Source organism: Dendrobates tinctorius, unplaced genomic scaffold (genome assembly GCF_039654945.1).
Source record: "Dendrobates tinctorius isolate UK_male_01 unplaced genomic scaffold, ASM3965494v1 ptg000189l, whole genome shotgun sequence".
NCBI lineage: Eukaryota > Metazoa > Chordata > Amphibia > Anura > Dendrobatidae > Dendrobates > Dendrobates tinctorius.
This window is the reverse complement of record NW_027361856.1, coordinates 8,069,614-8,093,856: the sequence shown is the minus strand read 5'-3', so window position 1 is coordinate 8,093,856 and position 24,243 is coordinate 8,069,614.

The window sequence follows — 24,243 nt, the reverse complement described above, 5'->3', positions numbered from 1 at the left end:
CAAGGCAATATAAAACAGTCCTCTACAGAATGGTAACAAAGATATACTTGTGGCAATACCATAAGAGATGAGCGATAATACATATTTCTATGTAGCAGTACCATTTATCATAAACATTATCAAGTAGCAATATGTACATATTAACAATCGAAGGGCAATCCGAGGAAGGGAGGCAAGAAAGACATTACATCTCACCCCCTTACAAGGGCATTCTGGTATAGGACGCTGGCCGCCACAGGACCAGGGATTCAGTTTCAGGACACTGGCCGCATCGGGACCAGGATACGGGTTCAGGACACTGGCTGCACTGAGACAGACTCGGACTGGCCCATAGGGTAACAGGGGAATTCCCCTATTGGGCCCCTGTGCAATGTGGGCCCCCAACCCCACTATATGGGCAGTACTTGGCATAATTCACATGATTTACTCTGTATAGAAAAAACTGCATGTTATTTATTAACCAAACTAACCAGTTTATTATTATATAGCGATATGGATAAATTTGTGAACGCGGGTAGTGTAATATTTGTATGCAGATGAAAAATTGGGCCCCACAAAATCAATGTTACTGATGGGAGCTTAGCGCCCAGTCCGACACTGCACCGAGACCAGGGATATGGGTTCAGGAGACTGGCCTCATTGAGACCAGGGATTTGGGTTCAGGAATCTGGCCTCAGTGGGTCCAGGGATGTGGGTTCAGGACTCAGACCGCACTGAGACCAAGGATGCAGGTTTAGGATGCTTGTCTCACCGGGACCAGGGATACAGTTTCAGGACACTGGCCGCAACAGGACCAGGAATACGAGTTCAGGACACTGACAGCACCGAGACCAGTAATATGGATTCAAAAGACTGGCCTCACTGGGACCAGGAATTTGAGTTCTGGAATCTGGCCACACAGGGATGCGGGATACGGGTTCAGGACTCTGGCAAAACTGAGACCAGGGATACGGGTTCAGTCATCAGGTTCAGGGATTTAGTTTCAGGACACTGGCCGCAGCATGACCAAGGATACGAGTTCAGGACGCTAGCCATACTGAGACTAGGGATATGGGTTCAGAACACTGGCTTCACCGGGACCAGGGATTTGGCTTCAGGAATCTGTCCGAAGCGGGACTAGGGATACGGGGTCAGGAGACTGGTCTCACTGGGACCTGGGATTTCGGTTCAGGAATCTGGCTGCACCAGGAACACAGGAACAGAGGACACAAAGTTCAGGCTCTGACCACACACCAAGCCCGGATTTCAGTTTCAGGACACTGGCTGCATTGGGACCAGGGATACGGATTCAGGACACTGGCCGCACCGAGGCCAAGGATATGGGTTCAGGAGACTGGCCTCATCAGGACCAACGATTTGGATTCAGGAATCTAGCAACAGTAGGGCCAGGGATATGGGTTCAAGAGACTGGCCTCACCGAGACCAGAGATTTGGGTTCAAGAATCTGGCCACACTGTGACCTGGGATATGGATTCAGGACTCTGGCCGCACTGAGACCAGGGATACGGGATCAGGATGCTTGCCTCACCGGGACCAGGAATTTGGTTTCAGGACATTGGCCGCACTGACACCAGGGATATGGGTTCAGAAGACTGGCCTCACTGGGAACAGGGATTTGGGTTCAGGAATCTGGCTGCAGCGGAACCAGAGATATGGGTTCATGAGACTTGCCTCATCGACACCAGGGATTTGGGTTCAGAAATCTGGACGCACTGGGATCAGGGATATAAGTTCAGGAATCTGGCCACACTGGGACCAGGAAAAAGGGTTCAGGACTCAGGCGGTACCAAGACCAGGGATACAGGTTCGAGACGTTGGCCTCACCAGGAACAAGGATTCGGTTTCAGGACACTGGCCACACTGGGACCACGGATTCAGATTCAGGACACTGACCACACCGGGTCCAGGCATACGGGTTCAGGACACTGATTGCCCCGGGACCAGAGATTCGGGTTCAGGACACTGGCTGCACTGGGACCAAGGATTTGGGTTCATGCACTGGCCGCACTGGGACCAAAGTACCTCACAACTGGACTGATAAAACACCAACTACCTAATGACTCAACTCGCTGCTTGGCGACTTCCTAAAGGAGAGTGAGCCTTTTATACAGGATGACTCACAGTAATTGCCTAGTTATACTAAATGCCTCTCAGCTAAAAGTTGAGGGCATTTACTATATGCGCTTGCTGCCCCTTTAAGAGCAGGGTAATGTGCTTCGTGACCAGAGCGGTCAGTAAGCTGGTGTCCTTGCATGGAGAAAGAAGGGGACACCATGCAGGGGTGCTGGCCATTGCTCTACACTTACACCTTTCCTGGTTTTGTAAAGTATACTGATACATTGTATTCTTCCATTCAGTTCACAGACACATCGACAGTCAGACAGTACCAGATGTGGAGCCCAATGATTCAGAAGATGTTCTCACAAGTCTCCCTGGTTTGAAGCTTTGCCATCAAGCATATGCACAAGGAAAGTCAGAAGATGTGAAGGAGTGATTGGACCAGAGATCAGGACATCATGTAATAATATGATACATGGGTCAGTTTCATGAAGTTGGTGACGGCATTGGCCAAAACATCTGACTATTCAAGTGCATGGGGCAATTTTCCTCCGTTTCATTATAGCATTGGTACCAAGACCCAAGATCATCCAAACTTTTTGGTGCAAAGGCGATTAATGGCAGCTCAGTTGGGTACAATACATAGTGCCACATTGAAGAGCACAGGTCTCGATTAGCGATTTAACTTTATCATCATCTATACTCCCTCAGCCTTCGGTGACTCTTCACCAGACCAGATAATTACATTGTAATAGAAATTTTTTTCTTCTGTCCCTGTAATGAGCTGGAGTGCAGCAGATAATAGTGCAGAAATGTCATTCATGTGTGACGCTCAGCCATGGCCTCTGTTTATTAGACAGGGCGGTGTTCTGAAACGCATGAAGTTTTTATTTATCAGAGGCCATGTGCTGTATATAATAGCTATGACTCTGTAGAGAGCGGCAGCAAAAAATAATGAAATATCCCTGAGAACAACGGCCGGAAAGTGTACCTGTGTTTCAAATGATTTTTCAGAATAAGTAGTTTGTGTAATGAAGAATAACAATTTATCTGCAGATTACATGCAGAACTGGCAGTTTTCCTTCTGCTGGTTGACGATGGCTAGCTGTTATGGTGTCTCCCATATGCAAGACACAGAGGAGACCCTGCTTCCCCGTCTCCATGCAGTGCACCTTTTGAAGCAGCAGCAACATGGAGGACAATTTATAGCCCTTAGTGTTGAGCATTCCGATACCGCAAGTATCGCGTATCGGCTGATATTCGCTGTATCGGAATTCCGATACTTAGTTCCGATACTTTTTTCATATCGAATACCGGAATCAGAAGTTACCATAATGCTAGGAGCCCGCTCGATTTGATTCAGCCAATGGGGATCCTTAGAAGTGTGGGCACATCCTGTTAGGCATGTAGGCATGTTAACTACTGGCATGGCTGTGATTGGCTGCTGAAATGATGTCATGATGCACTATAAAAACTGCAGCAGCCGCCATTTCGGGTTCACTCTGCTGTGAATTCAGTTAGGGACAAGCTGCTGTTGAAGACTGTGAGGGACAGTTAGAAATAGCGATCATCAAACATATCTATTGCTTTACCCAGGCTACATAATCCACCACTGTAGCATTTTTTAGCCCAGCAGCGCTGTTTTAATAGCTGTCTGCAAGGGCTGTGTGAGTGCAGACCCACGCTGTGTAGTGTGTCCTGCAGGCACGTCTGCTTGTAGGCCGCCCAGCGTGTGTCTCTGCCTCATACACATTTTTCTTTTATTGCTGCTTTTTTTTCCTCCTGTATAGTGTGCTTCCATACGTATCCATATACGTTGGTTGCAAACACTAAAGGAGTGGACAGCGGAGCCTTTCAGCAGCCTTTCAGTGCTATAGCCCATTTCTCTGCACTGTTTTTGGCTGTCTGATAGGTCTCTCTGTGTGTGAGTGCAGCTCACGTTGCAGTGTGTTCTACAGCCACCGCTGGTTGTAGTCCGCTCAGCGTGCGTCACTGCCTCATACATAGTCCTTTTTTTGCAGCTAATTTGTCCAGATTTTTGCTCCTATATTAGTGTGCTTCCATCCGCATCCATTGTCATTGGTTGGTTGCAAACACTATATAGGATTAGATAGAGGAGCCTTTTTGCTGGCTTGTGCCCTTCAGGGCCAGCCAGACTAGTATCACCCTATTTTTTGGAGCCTCATCAATTGCATTGTAGGTTAGCTTCCTGCATTGTAATCGCTCCAAAAAGTTTGTGATACTATAGCTTTCAAACTTTGGTCACATCCTTTTCTTTCCCCCCCCCCCAAAAAAAAAGGAAATAAAGTTCACCAAACACTCCACTTTAGAGTTGTGTAGGCCACATTAGATCATATTAAAGTGTAGTACACACACTCTTAGCCAAATTAGTTCTTCTTATACTGGTTAGCAGGTGTTCAGGAATAAGAACACTAAGCCCCCCCTTTTTTACTTTTCTGCCTATCTTTATCAGTCTACCAAGATGAAGAAGGCATGGAGTAAGGCACGTGGTCGTGGCCGTGGAGTTTCAGCAGGGAGAGGACGGGGGGATTCAGCAGGGAGAGGACGTGGGGATTCGGTGTCTGCTGCAGCCACCAGTGACCCGGCATCCCCCACTTTTACCAGGCAACAGTCCTTCATGCGCAGCTTTGTAGGACCTCGCCGTACCCCACTGCTGCGTGACGAACAAATTGAAGCCGTTGTCGGATGGATGGCAGCTAACGCATCCACTTCAATGACTTCCGCATCCTCCCAGGGCCAGAGCACTGAAGAGCAACCATCTGTCTCTTCACCAACTGCCAAATTGCCCAGGCAGTCTGAGAGCCCTGGACAGGAGCCATCTCAATCATTACTTCTGTTCTCAGAATCTGTTGGCTTGGAAAGAGGTGGCCAGCCAAGCAGCATTCTAGAGCGTGAAGAAGAGGGAGTATGCAGTGATGCACAACTGCTTTGTCCCTCTAAATCTGAAGAGGTGGGTGGGCCAGTGCCTATTGTCAGCACACCTCAGTGCTCATCTGATGATGATGAGACTCAGTTGCCAATTTCTGGTGCGTACGGTGCTGGCGAGACAACCCAGGACCAGCCGGTGCTTGAAGAGGGGAGTGGAGATGATGAGGTCCTTGACCCATCATGGCGTCAGCCACAGGAAGGTGGTGGGAGCAGCTCTGAGGAAGAGATTCCCCGAACGGCCAAAAGAGGAGGGAGAGGGCGGGGGCAGACTTGGTTGCCTGTAGCCTCCACTTTGGCACCCGTGAGGAGCAATCCTCTTCCAAAACAGAAAACGGGCGCTCCCAGGACTTGCAGTGCGTGGTCTTTTTTTGACACAGTTGCAGATGACATTTGCTTTGTCAAATGCAAGCTGTGTCATCAGAAAGTTAAACGAGGGAAAAATGTGAGCAACCTCAATACCACAAATATGTGGAAACATGTGCGTATCAAGCACAAGGTGGAGTTACACAGACACACTGAAGATGTAGGCCAACCTTCAGCAGCACCTACCACCTCTTCAGCTCGTGTTCGGGCCTCTTCCTCCAGCTCACACACAGCTGGTTCGGCTTCCTCACTGGAACGCCATGGAAGAACCACTGCCACTGTTGTCCAGAGACCCAGTGAAATTCCACCCACTGAACCACGTTCTCAGTCATCAGCACACTCCCAGGCCACTCACCAGCAATCGGTAGCACAGGCATGGGAGAAAAAGCGTCAATACTCGGCAAACCATCCCCGAGCACTGGCTCTGAATGCCGGCATTGCCAAACTACTGGCCCTTGAGATGCTGTCATTCAGGCTGGTGGAGACTGACACCTTCCGGAACTTGATGTCATTGGCAGTTCCACAATACAATGTGCCCAGCCGCTTTTATTTCAGCAGGCAAGCCGTCCCTGCCCTACAAAAGCGTGTGGAGGGAAAAATTAAAAATGCACTACTAAACGCCGTCAGTAGCAAGGTCCACCTGACCACCGATGCGTGGACCAGTAGCCATGGACAGGGACGATACCTTTCCCTCACTGCCCATTGGGTCAATGTTGTGGAGCCGGGTACAGATCTGGAGAGTGGCTCTGTACGTATTCTGCCAACTCCAAGGATTGCAGGAATGCAGTCTGTACATATTGAGTCCTCCTACTCTAGTTCCTCGGAATCAGCACTGCATGAGCCTGTTAGGCCAGATATGAGCACAGGTGTGGCCAAACGTCAACAGGCCGTCCTTAAATTAATTTCTTTGGGGAATCGGAGCCACACAGCACAGGAGCTCTGGAATGCCATCAAGCAGGAGAGCGATGTGTCGTTTGTGCCAGCGAATCTCCAGCCAGGTTTGGTAGTGAGTGATAATGGCCGAAATCTAGTGGCAGCTCTGGGCCTAGGCAACCTCACTCACATACCATGTCTGGCACACGTGCTCAATTTGGTCGTGCAGAGCTTTCTGAGGGACTATCCGGATCTTGATGCACTGCTGCACAAGGTTCGCCTAGAGTGTGCTCACTTGCGGCATTCCAGCATGGCAAAATCGCGCATTGGATCTCTGCAACGCCGATTCCGCCTGCCAGAACATCGCATCATATGTGACCTCCCCACCAGGTGGAATTCAGCGTTACATATGTTGGAGCGGTTGTGTGAGCAGCAGGCAGCAGTAATGGAGTACCAGCTGCATCAGGCGCAAACAAGTCGCACTGTGCGCCGGACACACTTCACCACCACTGAGTGGGCCACTATGAGGGACATCTGCCAAGTTTTGCGTGCCTTTGATGACTCCACGCGGATGGCCAGTGCAGATGATGCACTAGCAGCATGACTGTCCCCCTTATCTGTCTGCTTCAAAAAACCTTACAAGCACTTAGTGAGGAGGTTTTTGAAGAGGTCGAGGATGAGGAGTCAGAAATGCCATCTGCTTCTGGCAAGTCTGCGCAACGTGCTTCCACACAAAGGCCCAGGCAGGGGACACTTAGTGAGAAGGATGACGAGGAGTCAATGGAGGAGGAGGAACACATCTCTCCAGAGGAGGGAGGTACACAAGGCTCTAGTAGTCAGTGTGTACAGCGAGGGTGGGGTGATGCTGAGCAGGCTGAGATGCTGCCTCAAGCTGGGGACAGCGTTTCCGGTCCAGTTGGCAGTCTGCAAAACATGGTTGATTTCATGCTGCAGTGCTTGTTAAATGACCGCCGCATCGCCAACATTCTCCACACGGCTGATTATTGGGTGTACACCCTCCTAGATCCTCGCTACCGGGACAACTTACAAAGCCTCATACCACAGTTGAACCGGGAGCGTAAAATGCGGGAGTACCAAGAAACACTTGTGCAGGCCATCATGTTCTCCATTCCCCCCGCAAGTGTTGCTGGTAGTGCTTTTCAAAGCAGCCATGTGGGTAGAGGCAGTGGAGGAAGCTCTGCACAAAGAGGTAGCAGAGGCAGTGCCGCAGGACAAGGCAAGGCCAGTATGACCCAAATGTGGAAAAGTTTTGTGGGACCGCCACAAATGGCTACACCATCACAGACGGCTCCAGTCAGCAGGAGGCAACGTTTCCGTCAGATGGTGACAGACTACTTGTCTTGCCCTGTTAGTGTACTCCCAGACGGCTCTTCCCCGTTCAAGTATTGGGTCTCTAAGCTGGATACATGGCCGGAGCTTAGCCAGTATGCATTGGAGGTGCTGGCTTGCCGCTGCCAGTGTATTATCGGAACGTGTCTTTAGTGCTGCAGGTGGTGTGGTAACAGACCGTCGCATGCGACTATCCGCCGATAATGTTGACCGGCTTACTTTTCTGAAAATGAACAAGGCCTGGATCTCACCTGAATTTGCCAGTCCTCTTCCAGAATAAATAATTGGCTGGCAACAGGATCCAGGTCTCCTGTTGTGTTCATGTTTCTATGACCTGAACTTTATTTCCTGGGCTACAGCAACGCCCGTTGTTGCTCAGAAGTGCTGTCCACACAGACAAAATACTCGCTCATGTGTAAGTGGGGTTCCGTAACGTCAGCTGATCCCCTGCTGTGTGTACGGCAAACTCTCCTGCTGCCTACAACTTCTGACTACCTCTGATTTAATATGTTCTCTGATTTGCCCTCTGTCTCCACTCTGTTTTGAGTATTTCCTCCGGCCTACAACACCGCCTGTTTCTGCTCTCAAGTGCCGTCTGCACAATCAACACTTGTTCCTGTTTTACTTGGGTCCTGTAACATCTGCTCATCTCCAGAGGTGAGTCCGGCAATGTCTCCTGCTTTGTCTACATTCCCACTACTTGTAGTGGAAAAGTGGACAGAGCAGGAGACATTGCCTGACTCACCTCTAGGGAGAAGCTGCTGTTACAGAACCCCAGTAACACAGGAACAAGTGTGGGTTGTGCAGACGGCATTTCAGAGCAGCAACTGGCGTGTTTGGAAGCCAGAGGAAATAATCGAAACAGAGTGAAGCCAGAGGCCTAATTGGAGTACGTTGACAGTTAGTAGTAGTGTAGAAACAATCTAAAACTGCCACCAAGTAGGCCTCAGCCTACTACCTGATTTTCCCTGGGTTCCGACAACGCCAGTTGGTGCTCAGAAGTGCTGTCCGCACAGACAAAACACTCGCTCATGTGTAAGTGGGGTTCGATAACGTCAGCTGATCCCCTGCTGTGTGTATGGCAAAGTGTCCTGCTCCCTCCAAAGTCAAAGTACCTCAGATTTACACCTGGCTCCAAGTAGGCCTTGGCCTACTACCTGATTTTCCCTGGGCTCCGACAACGCCAGTTGGTGCTCAGAAGTGCTGTACGCACAGACAAAACACTCGCTCATGTGTAAGTGGGGTTTGGTAACGTCAGCTGATCCCCAGCTGTGTGTATGGCAAAGTGTCCTGCTCCCTCCACAGTCAAAGAACCTCAGGTTTACACCTGGCTCCAAGTAGGCCTCAGCCTACTACCTGATTTTCCCTGGGCTCCAACAACGCCAGTTGGTGCTCAGAAGTGCTGTACGCACAGACAAAACACTCGCTCATGTGTAAGTGGGGTTCGGTAACGTCAGCTGATCCCCAGCTGTGTGGAGGGCAAAATGCTGCTGCCTCCAAATTGCAACTACTTCAGATTTAAACATTCTCTGATTTGGCCTCTGTCTCCACTCTGTCTCTAGTATTTCCCCTGACCTCCAACACCGCCAGTTCCTGCTCACAGTTGCCATCCACGCATTCCACACTTGTTCCTGTGTTCCTGGTGTTCTGTTACGTGAGCAGATCCCCCAATGTGTGTCCGGCACTGTCTCCTGCGCTGTCCACCTTCCCACTGCAAGTGGTGGGAATGTGGACAGAGCAGGAGACAGTGGCAGACACACATCAGGGGATCTGCTGACATTACAGAACCCCAGTAACACAGGAACACGTGTGGATTGGGCAGACGGCTACTGTACGCATAAACTGGCGGTGTTGGTGGTCACGTGAAATCCTGGAAACAGAGTGGAGACAGATGCCTAATTGGAGCACGTTGACAGTCTGTTGTAGCCTACAAACAATCTAAAACTGCCACCAAGTAGGCCTCGGCCTACACCATGATTGTCCCTGGGCTCCAACAATGCCAGTTGGTGCTCGGAAGTGCTGTCCACACAGAACAAAACACTTGTTCATGTGAAAGTGGGGTTCGGTAATGTCAGCTGATCCCCTGCTGTGTGGAGGGCAAAGTGTCCTTCTCCCTCCAAAGTCAAAATACGTCCGATTTACACCTGGCTCCTAGTAGGCCTCGGCCTGCACCATGATTGTCCCTGGGCTCCAACAACGCCAGTTGGTGCTCGGAAGTTCTGTCCACACAGAAAAAAACACTCGTTCATGTGAAAGTGGGGGTCAGTAACGTCAGCTGATCCCCTGCTGTGTGGAGGGCAAACTGCTGCTGCCTCCAAATTGCAACTACTTCAGATTTAAACATTCTCTGATTTGGCCTCTGTCTCCACTCTGTCTCTAGTATTTCCCCTGACCTCCAACACCGCCAGTTCCTGCTCACAGTTGCTGTCCACGCATTCCACACTTGTTCCTGTGTTCCTGGTGTTCTGTTACGTGAGCAGATCCCCCAATGTGTGTCCGGCACTGTCTCCTGCGCTGTCCACCTTCCAACCGCAAGTGGTGGGAATGTGGACAGAGCAGGAGACAGTGGCAGACACACATCAGGGGATCTGCTGACATTACAGAACCCCAGTAACACAGGAACACGTGTGGATTGGGCAGACGGCTACTGTACGCATAAACTGGCGGTGTTGGTGGTCACGTGAAATCCTGGAAACAGAGTGGAGACAGATGCCTAATTGGAGCACGTTGACAGTCTGTTGTAGCCTACAAACAATCTAAAACTACCACCAAGTAGGCCTCGGCCTTCACCATGATTGTCCCTGGGTTCCAACAATGCCAGTTGGTGCTCGGCAGTGTCTTTGTCACGGGTACTCCCTGTTGCCCAGCCTGGTTCCAGCACGCCAGCTGTTTCCGGGTAGTGTCAAGGTCACTATGTCAACAATCTGTTGTCCTGTCGTCTTGCGGCCGGGTTAGCCGACTCTACGGTGCCTGCAGTTTAGGTGACTCCTATGTGGGCTGTGGGAACTGGCACTGAAGGCTGGATCCGTAGTGCCAATGGGACATGGACCCCCTGTAGGACTGTGGGTTTCGGTAACTGCGGCCGGCTTGCGGCCTGGCTACTTTGCTTTGGATGGGTACCTTCGGCTACCCACCCGGGTTCCAGCACTGTCAGCTGGTTCTCGCCAGAGCCTTTGGCCTAGGTGCCTCCATCTCGGTATCCGAGGTCCAGCACCGTCAGCTGGTCCTTGGTAGTGCTTTTTAGCACAGGTACCTCCTGCCTAGTAACCGTTGTCCAGCACCATCAGCTGTTCCTCGGTAGTGCCATTGGCTCTTGTAGCTTTTGCTACCCATCTGGGTTCCAGCACAGTCAGCTGGTTCTCGGCAGTGTCTTTGTCACGGGTACTCCCTGTTGCCCAGCCTGGTTCCAGCACGCCAGCTGTTTCCGGGTAGTGTCAAGGTCACTATGCCAACATTCCGTTGTCTTGTCGTCTTGCGGCCGGGTTAGCCGACTCTACGGTGCCTGCAGTTTAGGTGACTCCTATGTGGGCTGTGGGAACTGGCACTGAAGGCTGGATCCGTAGTGCCAATGGGACATGGACCCCCTGTAGGACTGTGGGTTTCTGTAACTGCGGCTGGCTTGCGGCCTGGCTATTTTGCTTTGGATGGGTACCTTCTGCTACCCACCCGGGTTCCAGCACTGTCAGCTGGTTCTCACCAAAGCCTTTGGCCTAGGTGCCTCCATCTCGGTATCCGAGGTCCAGCACCGTCAGCTGGTCCTTGGTAGTGCTTTTTAGCACAGGTACCTGCTGCCTAGTAACCGTGGTCCAGCACCGTCAGCTGTTCCTCGGTAGTGCCATTGGCTCTTGTAGCTTTTGCTACCCATCTGGGTTCCAGCACCGTCAGCTGGTTCTCGGCAGTGTCTTTGTCACGGGTACTCCCTGTTGCCCAGCCTGGTTCCAGCACGCCAGCTGTTTCCGGGTAGTGTCAAGGTCACTATGCCAACAATCCGTTGTCCTGTCGTCTTGCGGCCGGGTTAGCCGACTCTACGATGCCTGCAGTTTAGGTGACTCCTATGTGGGCTGCGGGAACTGGCACTGAAGGCTGGATCCATAGTGCCAATGCGACATGGACCCCCTGTAGGACTGTGGGTTTCGGTAATGCGGCTGGCTTGCAACCTGGCTACTTTGCTTTGGATGGGTACCTTCTGCTACCCACCCGGGTTCCAGCACTGTCAGCTGGTTCTCGCCAGAGCCTTTGGCCTAGGTGCCTCCATCTCGGTATCCGAGGTCCAGCACCATCAGCTGGTCCTTGGTAGTGCTTTTTAGCACAGGTACCTTCTGCATAGTAACCGGGGTCCAGCACCGTCAGCTGTTCCTCAGTAGTGCCATTGGCTATTGTTCCTTCTGCTACCCATCCGGGTGCCAGCACTGTCAGCTGGTTCTCGCCAGAGCCTTTGGCCTAGGTGCCTCCATCTCGGTATCCGAAGTCCAGCAAGGTCAGCTGGTCCTTGGTAGTGGTTTCTAGCACAGGTACCTCCTGCATAGTAACCGGGGTCCAGCACCGTCAGCTGTTCCTCAGTAGTGCCATTGGCTCTTGTTCCTTCTGCTACCCATCCGGGTGCCAGCACTGTCAGCTGGTTCTCACCAGAGCCTTTGGCCTAGGTGCCTCCATCTCGGTATCCGAGGTCCAGCAAGGTCAGCTGGTCCTTGGTAGTGGTTTCTAGCACAGGTACCTCCTGCATAGTAACCGGGGTCCAGCACCGTCAGCTGTTCCTCAGTAGTGCCATTGGCTATTGTTCCTTCTGCTGCCAATAGGGGTTCCAGTACTGTCAGCTGGTTCTCGCCAGTTTCTCAGCCTTCTTGTACCTTCTGCTACATTTCCAAGATCAAGCTTTTTGAAATTGTCTTTGGTAATCCTTATTGATCTCCATGACGACGACCCTGATGACGACGACCCTGAAGACCACACCAAAGAAGACCAGAAATATGACCCTAAATAATATGACCAAGAGGACAAAGAACATGAAGACAACCACCAAGATACAGAACAAAAGACAGAAGAACAAGAAGCAGAAGAAGCAAAAGCAGAAGAACAGAAAGCAGAAGAACATTAAACATAAGACTAAAAATCATCATAGAAGAAATCAAAATTATAAGCAGAAGAAGACTAAGCAGTAAATGGGGGTGAGTCCGTTCCTCCTCGTGGTGCCCCTGGAAAATGCCTGCTACTGCAGGCCAAACTGAACGCGGACAAATCCTGTTGTAAATCTTTAGTGACAGGCAGAACGTAAGGTGTAATCTTATAACTTTTATAGATAAGTACTACAGGAATGCCTGTCACCATAAGAAAATGAAGAAAAAGAAGAATAGGAAGAAGATGAAGAAATAGCATATGAAAATTAATAATAGCTGAATAAGAAGAATATGAAGAATGGAAAAAAACATTAATGGGAAGAAGATGAAGAAGAAGAAGATGAATAAGGTGAAGAAAAAGTTGATGAAAAAATGCTACTGCTGCGGATCATGAAGGCGAAAGTGTGGGAGAAGTACAAAAGAAGGTGAAGAGCATGGAAGTTGCAAAACATACATATCTGACAAAATATAAAAAAAGGTTAACATAGTCAATATCTTTTTAACTCCGAACGTCTTGAAAAAAAAAAATTGGAATTAATGCTATGCCATGTGATTTGAATAAACCACTATGCCTTTAATGTCTCCTCCACCTCCCACAATACATTCTACATGATTCTTATTTGCTTTCAATTACGCAGAATTAGCCAACAAGGAAATAAAGGGCTTTTTTAAATTCCGATACGGGAAGTCCCATTGACTTGAATGGGACTTCCGGTATCGGAATCGCCGATACCCGATATTTTTTTCGTATCGGGCGATACCATCCGATACGATATTTTTGGGTATCGAACGGTATCTCTCAACACTAGTGGTGAATGGTGGGAATCGTTCTGGTAGGACTGGTCAGAGAGTAGTCTGGGGTTTGTTTTCAGGGTGAAGGTCAATGTCAGTCATAAATTTTGAGAAATCACGAATTTTAAGATATCCACTTTTAGGTTGCTCATGGAAAGACAGTGACTCTGGCGTTGTTTGAGCAAGCCTCCAATCTAAGGACAAAAAATGAGCATTTTTTTGTGAACTCCATTCAGGTGCTCGGCGACTCCGTCACAGGAGTCGGAGCACGGAGCACGGAGTTGATACTCTCACAAGAAAATAATTGCTGGAGCAGAGATTCTCTGGTGAGCCAAGGTGCTCAGGAAAACAGATAAAAATAATCCATATCACAGCTATTCCAGAGAAGAGAGGGGAAAATGAAGAGTGTCAGTCAAAGGCTAGACAGAGGAGAGGAACCATCTGCAGAGCTCCAAAGGGCAATGGCAGTCTGCAGAATAGATAACACAGGCTGTATCCTGGAGGAGATAAGGAAAGAAAAGGATTTACTAAAGTCACTCAATATTATCCCCTGATTATATCTGCATGTTCAAAGGTGCATATTTCACAATGTAACTGAAAGCTTAACTGCTAATTCTTCTACTAGAAGGGCCAAAAACAGCAGCCAATCAAAGACAAGTGGCCCAAAAACCTGCTCGGGTGAAAGATGTCAAGACGAGATCAGAATACCCGATACTGAAACAAAGCCTGAACAACGGATGTCGGATATAAGACCGGAATATCGGGTGATGGATACGGATATAAGACTGGAATATCAGATGATAGATATTGATATAAGACGGTAATACCAGGTGATGGGTATTGATATAATACCAGAATATCAGGTGATGGACACTGATATAAGACCGGAATATCAGATGATGGATACTGATATAAGACGGTAATATTGGGTGATGGATACTGATATAAGACCGGAATATCAGGTGATGGATACAGATAAAAGACTGGAATATCAGGTGATGGATACTGATATAATCCGGAATATTAGGTGATGGATACAGATATAAGACGGTAATATTGGGTGATGGATACTGATATAAGACCGGAATATCAGGTGATGGATTGTCACGATGTGTCACGACTCACGACCCAACAGGGGGTCGGTCAGTGGAAGGCACAACACATAGCTTCCTCTCTGCATCTGTATTCCTACCTATGGTCTGGTCATAAATTTTTATATGGCAAACCTGATCACCAGTTGATATCGTTCTGGTAATAATCCACACTATTGCATTAGTCCTTTTTCAAGGACTTTTTCCTCATGCATGACATTTGTTTTGAATTTTTTGATTTTTTATCTTTACAACCAAAAAACTTCAATTATTTTTTCTTTTTTCTGTTTTGTTTTTTTTTTCTCTTGTGCATGTGGTAATTTATAGCTTTATTATTCAGTGGATATACTCAAAGCAGGACAATCTGGTATTTTTTTGTATCTGTACTTTGGTCATAAATTTATATATGGTAAACTTGATCATCAGTTGATATCATTCTGGTAATACAGTTTGTCTGATTTTTCCTTTTATAGGTATATTTTTGAGTAAAATGTAAATTGCTCTTTTATTCTATATACTAGTGACTACATGTCTTCGAATTTCCAAACAAAAATTTTGTATTTATTTTCAGAAAATGAGAAATGGTCAAAATTAGTGATGGGCGAGCACTAAAATGCTTGGGTGCTCGTTGCTTGGGTCGAGCAAATTGCAACACTCGGGTACTCAGATAGAACAACGAGCCCAATGTAAGTCAATGGGAGACTCGAGCATTTTTGCCGCAATTTCCCCGGGGGTCCTTTTAAGGTCTAAAAACGTCAGAAAATGATGGAAACACTGCTCAAATGACACAGGACATCATGGGGATCGCCCCTGGAAGCATTCCTGAGTCCTAGTTCACAGCTTCAAACAATGTTGTCTGAGTTTCATGCCATTTATACCGGTGCACCAAAAACATACCAAAACGAAACCAAAACGGATTTTGCTGGGAAATAGGTTAAGGTACATCCTTTCCAGGTTAATGACTTGTATATAAGGCAAAATACTTAACCCCAGACCAAAATGTTCCTCCACCACTTGGGCTATGTTCAGTTGCGTTTTTCAACTTTAACATTGCTTTCAACCAATACTAATGCGTTCACTGGGAAATGTCATTGTAACATTTAACAACCCTAGCTGGCCATGTGGTGTGTGACACATAAGGAGGCACATCTTGTTTCATTTCTGAAGGAGGGACTCTTAAAGTTACAAAGCCTATTTTTAGAGGGGCATCAGGCGGTATTAATATTCTTAAAGGGCCATTATTAAACAATGGGTCTCCTATGCTGTTATTGCCTATGCAATGAGTGGCTGGGCTGCCAAGAATTACAACGCACCCTAATACTCCTTTCACGAGAGGTACAGGAGGGCCTCCTGAAAAAATGTTGCATTGAATGCAAGGCCTGCCTTGCTATCTAGTCATATGCACCCCAATATGCCTTTGAACCCAGATACGGGAAGGCCACATGAAACCCCACTTTCCAGTCTTCAGTTGGTCCTGCCATACAGTTTCCTTTTGCATTGAATGCAATGGCCGCCTTGACCCAAAATTGCACGCACCCCAATCCCTCCTTGAAAGAAACATGAAGGAGGAATCCTAAAAGAAAAGGTCCCATTACAAAGGAGCGGGTCTCCTAGACTCATTATGCCCATTCATTATGAGTGAATGGGCTGACAAAAATTTCCCCATGGGGGAGTAAAATTGTTAAAAATATTTTATGGGCATTATAGACACCCTTGCCAAAAATTGGACTGGCTGTAGCAGCACAGAACACGTTAACCCTGGTGATCTAGTGGTGGAGAATGAGGAGACATTGATGAAGGCCTCATTAAAAACTAGGCCCAATGTAAAGGATCGGGTCTCCTAGACTTGTAATGCCCATACACGCCGTGCCTGGGCTGACAAACATTTCCCTATGGGGGGTACATTTTTTAAAAATATACTAAAGGCATCATAGATACCATTGCCAAAAATTGGACTGCCTGTAGCAGCACAGAACACATTAATGCTGATGATCTAGTGGTGGAGAATGAGCAGACATAATCATAAATCATACTGAAATCAAACAAATAAATAAAAAATGTGAATCCACCTATGAAAGAAAATAACAAAAGGGAGGGGCAAGCACAGGTTCATAGATATGAAGCCAGAATGTGCCCAACGAGATATGTTTGTCCCTAGCACAGCTCAGAGACAGGGATACAAATTAAAATATAATATAATAGTATTTCAATATTTTTCTATTGTAGAGGTATACACTAGTTTCTAAGAGGATGGTCCAGAGATAATAAAACTGAAAATAAAAGACTAAATGGGAAGAATATATGTACATCTCATTTTTATGACAGTTCCCCCTGGGGGAGTAACATTTGTTTTGGTTTCAAATTAGTAACGAGCATCATGAAAACACCCTTGCACAAAAATTGAGTGACTTTTACATCACGGAATACATTCACTCTGGTGTTCTACTGGTTGTGGATGATGAGGATGAGGATAAGGAGGAGGATAACACCAAACAATCCAAATCAGGAAGCAAATACCCATGTGTGGTTGTGAAGAGGTGCATGAGAATACACCTCCACAAAAAGACAATGTATTTGAGGTTATGTTTCGCTATTTTAATTCGGTGGTGTACAGAAGTCTTGCACAATCTAGCCCCTGTTCATTTTTATAAGAGTCAGCCTGTCAGCATTGTCAGTTGACAGGCAGATGCCCTTAGCTGTTATAATTCCACCAGGGGCACTAAAAACCTGCTCTGAAAGAACACTAACAGCAGGGCAGGCCAGGACCTCCAAGGCGTAGAGAGCCAGTTCATGCCACATGTCAGGCTTGGATACCCAATAATTAAAAGGCACAGAGGAATCCCGGAGGACGTTTGTATGATCTGTAAGGTACTCCCTCAGCATCTTCCCAAATATTGCACTTCTTTTACCTGCACCCCTTGCCTCTGTGCCTGCATGATGGGAGGGTCTGAGAAAACTGTCCCAGAACTTTTCCATTGTTCCCTTGCCTGAGCTGGATTGTACTTCTGTCTCTCTCGCTTGGACTCCTTCGTTGTACAACAAACTCTGACATCTGCTGTCAGCATTCTCACAATTTTTTGCAGTAATTGCACTACAAAGGCCCTCTGGTACAGCAACATTTTTGTACACCTCTCTGCCTCTGCAAGAAGAGATTGAAAGTTCTCATTTTAGCGTGGGTCTAGAAGTGTCTCCAACCAGTAATGTGTGTCACCGAAAATTTTTATAATGCGAGGGTCAAGGGAAGCGCAGTGCAACATAAAGTCAGCCATGCGTGCCAGACTGCTAGCAGGCAAGACTTCAGTGTCCTCACCAGCAGGACGACTGACCATGCTGTCCTCCTCCTCCGTCCTCAGGCCATCCCTGCTGAACAGACGGTATGACAGCTGTGCTTGTAGTACCATCTATAGTGCATGAAAGTAGCTCCTGTTCTTCCTCCTCCTCCTCATTGTCTACCAATCCACATTGTGACAACATGAGGCTGGGCTGAGTGTAATCACCCTGTATGGTTCCTTGCTCCATGTCCTCGTGCTCTGTCTGCAATGCATTCTCTTTAATTGTGAGCAGAGAGGTATTCAGAATGCTGAGAAGCGGGATGGTGATGCTAATTATGGCATCATTGCCGCTCACCTCACCATCATGGCGCAGTCCCCAAAGTTCACTGAGGATGGTACATATGTCTGACATCCATGTGCACTCCTGAGGTCTTATGTGTGGAGTCTGAACAGAATATCGATGACCTTGTTGATGCTGGTAGTCAACAACTGCCCTCTTCAGCTCACAAATCCTTTCCAACATATGCAGTGTAGAGGTCCAACGTGTGGGGACATCACACAGCAGTCGGTGAGCTGGAAGCTGCAAACGCTGCTGAAGCATGGCAAAGGCGGCTGAAGCTGTAGCTGACTTTTTAAAACGGACAGACGGCGTACTTTTACTAGCAGATCTGGCAGCTCCGGGTAGCTTTTGAGAAAACATTGAACCACGAGGTTAAGCACATGGGCCGGCAAGGTACGTGTGTGAGGTCACCTTACCTCAGAGCCGCCACCAGGTCCCACCATTTTTTACACACGACCATGCCTGGCTGTAGGTTCAGCGGTGTCATCCAAATATCTGACTGCTCTTTCAGCGCTGTCCACAACTCTTCTGCATTGTGCGGTTTGTCACCTATGCAGATTAGCTTCAGCACAGCCTGTTGCCACTTGGCAAGACAGTGCTGCAGTGCTTCCAGCTTCTGATTGATGTGTTCATTTCAGAGATGGAGGCTGAAGAGGAGGAGGTGCAGGAGCTGTAGACTGTTGGGGCAACCCTGATTGATGTAGGGCCTGCAATCCTCGGTATGGGGAAGATGGGTTCCATCCCAAGGTCCGACTGGGTCCCGGCTTCAACTATGTTAACCCAGTGAGATGTACCATCCCTGCCCACAAGCACTTTTTCAGTTTCCACGTGTCTGTGGTTAGGTGGACTTTCCCAGTAACAGCATTGTTGAGGGCATGGGTAATGTTGTGGGACACATGCTGGTGTAATGCCGGTGGAGCACAACGGGAGAAATAGTGGCGACTGGGGACCGAGTACCTTGGGACGACTGCTGCCATCAGGTTGCGGAAAGCTTCTGTCTCAACAAGCCTAAAAGGCAACATTTCGAGGTCAAGCAGATGAGAAATGTGCAAATTAAGTACTGTGGCCTGTGGGGCATTGGCTGGGTATTTACGCTTGCATTCCGATGACTGGGGTATAGACAACTGAAGGATGGGCTGGGACAAGGACGTGGACGGGCTTTATGATGGTGCTAGTTGACTGTGGGCAACAACAGGCATCTTCACAGGCATGGTGAACTGAGGATTGGCTTGTATGCAAAACAGTGGAAAAAGCAGGGTTGTCACCTGCAGACAGTATTCCTAGAGCCTGGGGTTCGGCCCACAAAGTCGGGTGCTTTGCTGCCATGTGCCTAGTCATGCTGGTGGTGGTCAGGCTGGTAGTTTTGCTACCCCCCGCTGATGCGGGCATGGCAAGTGCTGCAAATGGTCTGTTTGGGGTTATCGGCACAGTCTTTAAAAAATAACCAGACTTGGGAAGATCTAACAGTTGGAATGGCAACTTCCGTCCTGTTGGTGTTACGGGGAACGGATGCATGCCTTCTGTCTGCGGCCATCACACTGCTTCTTCCTGCATGTTTGGATGATATGCCTCCTTCCCCATGTGTGCTGCTGTCCTCGCTCTGCATGTCCTCCTGCCAGGTTGGGTCAGTCACTATGTCATCCACCACCTCGTCTTCCACATCCACACCCTGCTCCTCCTCCTGACTTTCTGGCAATAGTGTCTCATCATTGTCCACCTCTTGTGACCGTGGCTGCTCAAACATTTGTGCATCGCTACATGGAATATCATCTTGCCCCGCAACAAGTGGAGTGGGCGAGAGGCACGAATCTCCAAATGGAAAACTGAACAGCTCTCTGGAGTGTCCGAGTGTGGGATCAGTTGTCTCAGGGCACTCGGAATGGAGGGAGGAAGGAGGATCAGGGTGAGTAATATCCAGTCCACACTCACGGCTATCGGGACTTGACCATGTGGAAGACGTGGTGGTGGTGGCTAAGTGACTGGAAGCAATATACGCTATACAACCAACAACCGTTCACACTGCTGAAGTGATGGCCGGGGGACCACCATAATGCAAGGAGACTATGGTACACAAGATGAGGTGCAAACAACAAAGGGTTAATTAATTTACAGGCAAGGAATGCAGTGTTTAGGAAAATGCAGAAACAGGGGTATGCTATGGAAACACAATTTACAAGGATAATATTCTTATAAGCATATAAAAATAAGATGTTAGAAAACCAAAGATAGTAGTTAAATATATGTATATATCTTTATTAGAGCACATTTTTGCATATTAAAAACAATTTGGAATGAATACAATTAATACACAAGTTAGCCATAAGGTGGTGGGTCGCCCTCCCAGGGCTGTGGGGTACTCGGTACCGGGCTGGTACCGGTGGGATGTGTCACAGCGGCGGTGACCCGGACCATGGCCCTGGGCGCCCAAGTAATAGGAAGATGTTGTAAATGGTGGAATGTAGTTAGATGAATAGTTTGCGACACCACCTGTGGTGTTCGGCAAGGGAGGTGTTAAGCCGACGCTGCAGACAGATCCTCCGGGACAGATGGTGTGGTGCAGCAATGATATTATAGCCCTCCACAGGCAGGGCTGTTGTCCCAGGGCAGTGTAGATGTGGAGACTCTTAGATGGTGTAGTGTTTGGGGCAGGGGATGTAGCAGTGCCAGGCGGATGGACGCAGGAAGGAATGGAGGACACCAGGGCATGTAGTTCCAAAGCTTTACTCACAGTCTGTAGTGCCCGCTTCTGTGCCATGTCCTCCAGGTCAGGGACTCAGTCAACCTACAGGCAAGATGGAATGCTCCCTTCCACACTCCGTCAACCTATGTGCCATTCCTGAACGTCTCCTCTATAGCGCCTTTAATTGTGAAGATCTCCTAGTACTGTGTTACACTGGAGTTCTTCCTGACAGATGTTCCCAAGAACTCTAGTTGCACGGCAGACAGCTGTAGCCTGCTTCGAGGACTCTCTACTCCTGAGTCCCGGCTCTCTATCCGTGTTGCTGTTGTGCCCTCAAGTCTTAGATGGGAGTAGTGCATTTACAGCCCACTACTCCACCGGTGTCTGCTGCAGAACCATTAGTGTCCATACAACCTCGGGGACCGGGCCCCGGCCTTGCGCTTAAAACTTCTAGGCAGGGTTCTTCCTCTAACCCACGTCCTCTGTGTTCTCTTTTACTCCTACGTTCCGTACTTGTCTTTTCCCTTCTATGGAATCTCAGGCTTCGGTTCAATGTCCTTCTCCTTCTTTCCTTTCCCATGCAAGCTGGCTTAGATCACTGAGGCAGCTGCAGCACTCCTTCCTCCATCCCTCTTCCAGTGATCCCCACTCCTCCCGGGTGGCTTCCTCTCTCCTACTCAACCAACTGAACCTCTATCCTGGAACAGTCCCGCTCTTTTATATGTATTCTAAACTCCACCCACCTCCCAGCACGTCTAGTGTTCCAAGCAGGAAACCACCAAAGGTGCTCTGCCTCTCTCTAGGCAAGGAGCCGCAATGTGGTTTTGTTGAACTACTCTATTGTGTGGGGTGCGAGTGTTGGAGCATGGTCAGGAGCCTCCAACTTACCTGGATGGTGGGGCACCACACCTTAGGAGAAGGTGCAGTACCTCAGTGGCGACTGAGCCTAAGGGGCGCCACTTACCCCCCCATTAAATACAGCACGTCCGCGGGCTGCAAGGTAAACAAAGTTGACAACACAGGAACATACAAATTTTTGTAATGCTGAATAAACATTTCTTATACTTAACTTCCCAAGGTGAGAGACACTCATTCTTGAACGTTGCAAACAATTCTTAATTACTATCTAAAATCCTAAGTCAAAAGTGCAATTTTTCCATACAATACTTAATTCACAGTGCTATTGTCTGTTACTCACTACCACTTCAGTATTCTTCATCTTTCCATCTCTAGTGCACATTTTCTACTTTCTTTCAACTCTGAGCGACAACCGTGGTGCATCTACATTTTCAATTCTTTATTCAAATCTCTCTTTTCAGATCTCTTATCTCTTTATCAAAACATTCTTAATTCTATATAAAGCCATTTACTCTCATAAGACACATCATTATCAAATACTTCACATTAAAACCTTCAATAATTCTTGTAAGTGCTGGACACCGCTCCCAGCCCGGGATCCTTTGATTGGAGTCATGCTCCAAATGAGGTAGACATTATCTTCGCAAAGTGTCCTATGTAAAACCAAGAGAGGGCACCTAAAGAGGTGCAACTATTTACAAACAAAAGTTTTTGGACCACTCCAAGTTCATGATCGCTTAATTCAAATGTAAAGGCTGCCAACAAAACAGGGCAACTCTGGAAAAACAAAACTAAACCATGATGGTCAAAAATAGAACAAAAGGCACAACAGTGCAAATAAACCCTCCTGGGTAACGAGAGTTATATTGTAGGTTACTAGTGCTGGTCCCCTCCTGGGGTTCTGGAAGCTGCTGATTGGGAACTGCTACCAGATGTAAGGAATGCATGGGCAGTCTTCAGATACTCTTCTTCTAGTGGGGTGAAGCTTGCGGCTTTCTGTACCTTTGGCACACCTTGGCACATGGGGGCAGTAGGTGGTTTCTGCCTGCAGGTCTGGATGAGATCCTCCGGGACTTGCCTAATGTTCATGGCATACCAGCCTCTCAGACCTTCGTGTCTGGTAAAGGTCACATTGTCTCCCGGGCTCAGGTTCCTGGCAGGGTGTCCTTTCCTTAAGTGAGGTTCCACGTCTCTCCGGTTGTAAAACAGATCGGAGATTCGGCTAGGGTCATGGATAAAGCCGAACCCCCTCTCGTGATTCACGTTCAGGACGTGGCCCCAACCTGCTGCATCTCTGGGACCATAATGACCAGCAAGGACCCGCACCTTCTGGTCCAAATCGGGCCTAGTACTGCTTGCTGGCACTGCTCCCTCTCCCGGTGTTCAGCTGCCAGTTGCCAGATGGTAGTGGGTCGCCCCGTCCCAGGACTGTGGGGGTGCTGGGTACCTGGCCGGTGTCAGAGGGATGTGTCGCGGCAGCTGTGATCCGGTCCGTGGCCCTGGGCGCCCAAATCAATGGTGGTTTGTGACATAGTTTATGTGATAGTTCGTGACACCACCTGTGGTGTTTGGCAAGCAAGAAGTTAAGCCAACGCTGCATGCAGATCCTCTGGGGCTGATGGTGTGTTGCAGCATAGATGGTGTAGCTCCCCACAGGTGAAGCTGTAACCCCAGGGCAGTGTAGTTGCAATAGATGAGGATAGGCGCTTGCAGTGTGAGGAATGTTGGTACCCAGATGTAGCGGTTTTGAATGGAAGACATCAGGGCTTGTAGTTCCAAAGCTTTACTCACAGTTCGTGGTACACACTGGTGCCTGCCTCCGTGCCGTGTCCTCCGGGGCAGAGACTCAATCAACCTCCCAGGCAAGTCAGGCTTCTCCTCTCCAACACTCTGCCAACAAGTACCTTTCCTGAACGACTCCTCTATTGCGCCTTTTAGTGTGAAGAGCTCCAGTACCGTGGTACTCTGAAGTTCCTCCTGTCAGATGTTCCTAACAACTCTACTTGTATGACAGACAGCTGTAGCCTCTCTCGGGGACTCCTTTCTCCAGAGTCCTGGCTCTCTATTCAGTTGCTGTTGTGCCCCAAGTCTTAGGTGGGAATAGTGCATTTACAGCCAACTACTCCACCGGTGTCTGCTGCAGAACCATAAGTGTCCATACAACCTCGGGGACCGGGCTCTGGCCTTGCGCTGAGAACCTATAGGCAGGGTTCCTCTTCCAACCCACAACTCCTCTCTGTTCTCTTACTCCTTCGTTCCGAGCTGTTCCTTCTCTCTCTTATGGAAGCTTAGGTTGCAGTTCTATATCTTTCTCCTTCTGTTCCTTTCCCATGCCAGCTGGCTCAGATCACTGAGGCAGCTGCAGCACTCCTTCCTCCATCCCTCTTCCAGGGATCCCCACTCCTCCCGAGTGGCTTCCTTCCTCTCTGACCCTCTGTCAGACTGAACCCTCAATCCTATACTTTCCCAACCTTTTATATGTCTCAACTCCACCCACCTCCCA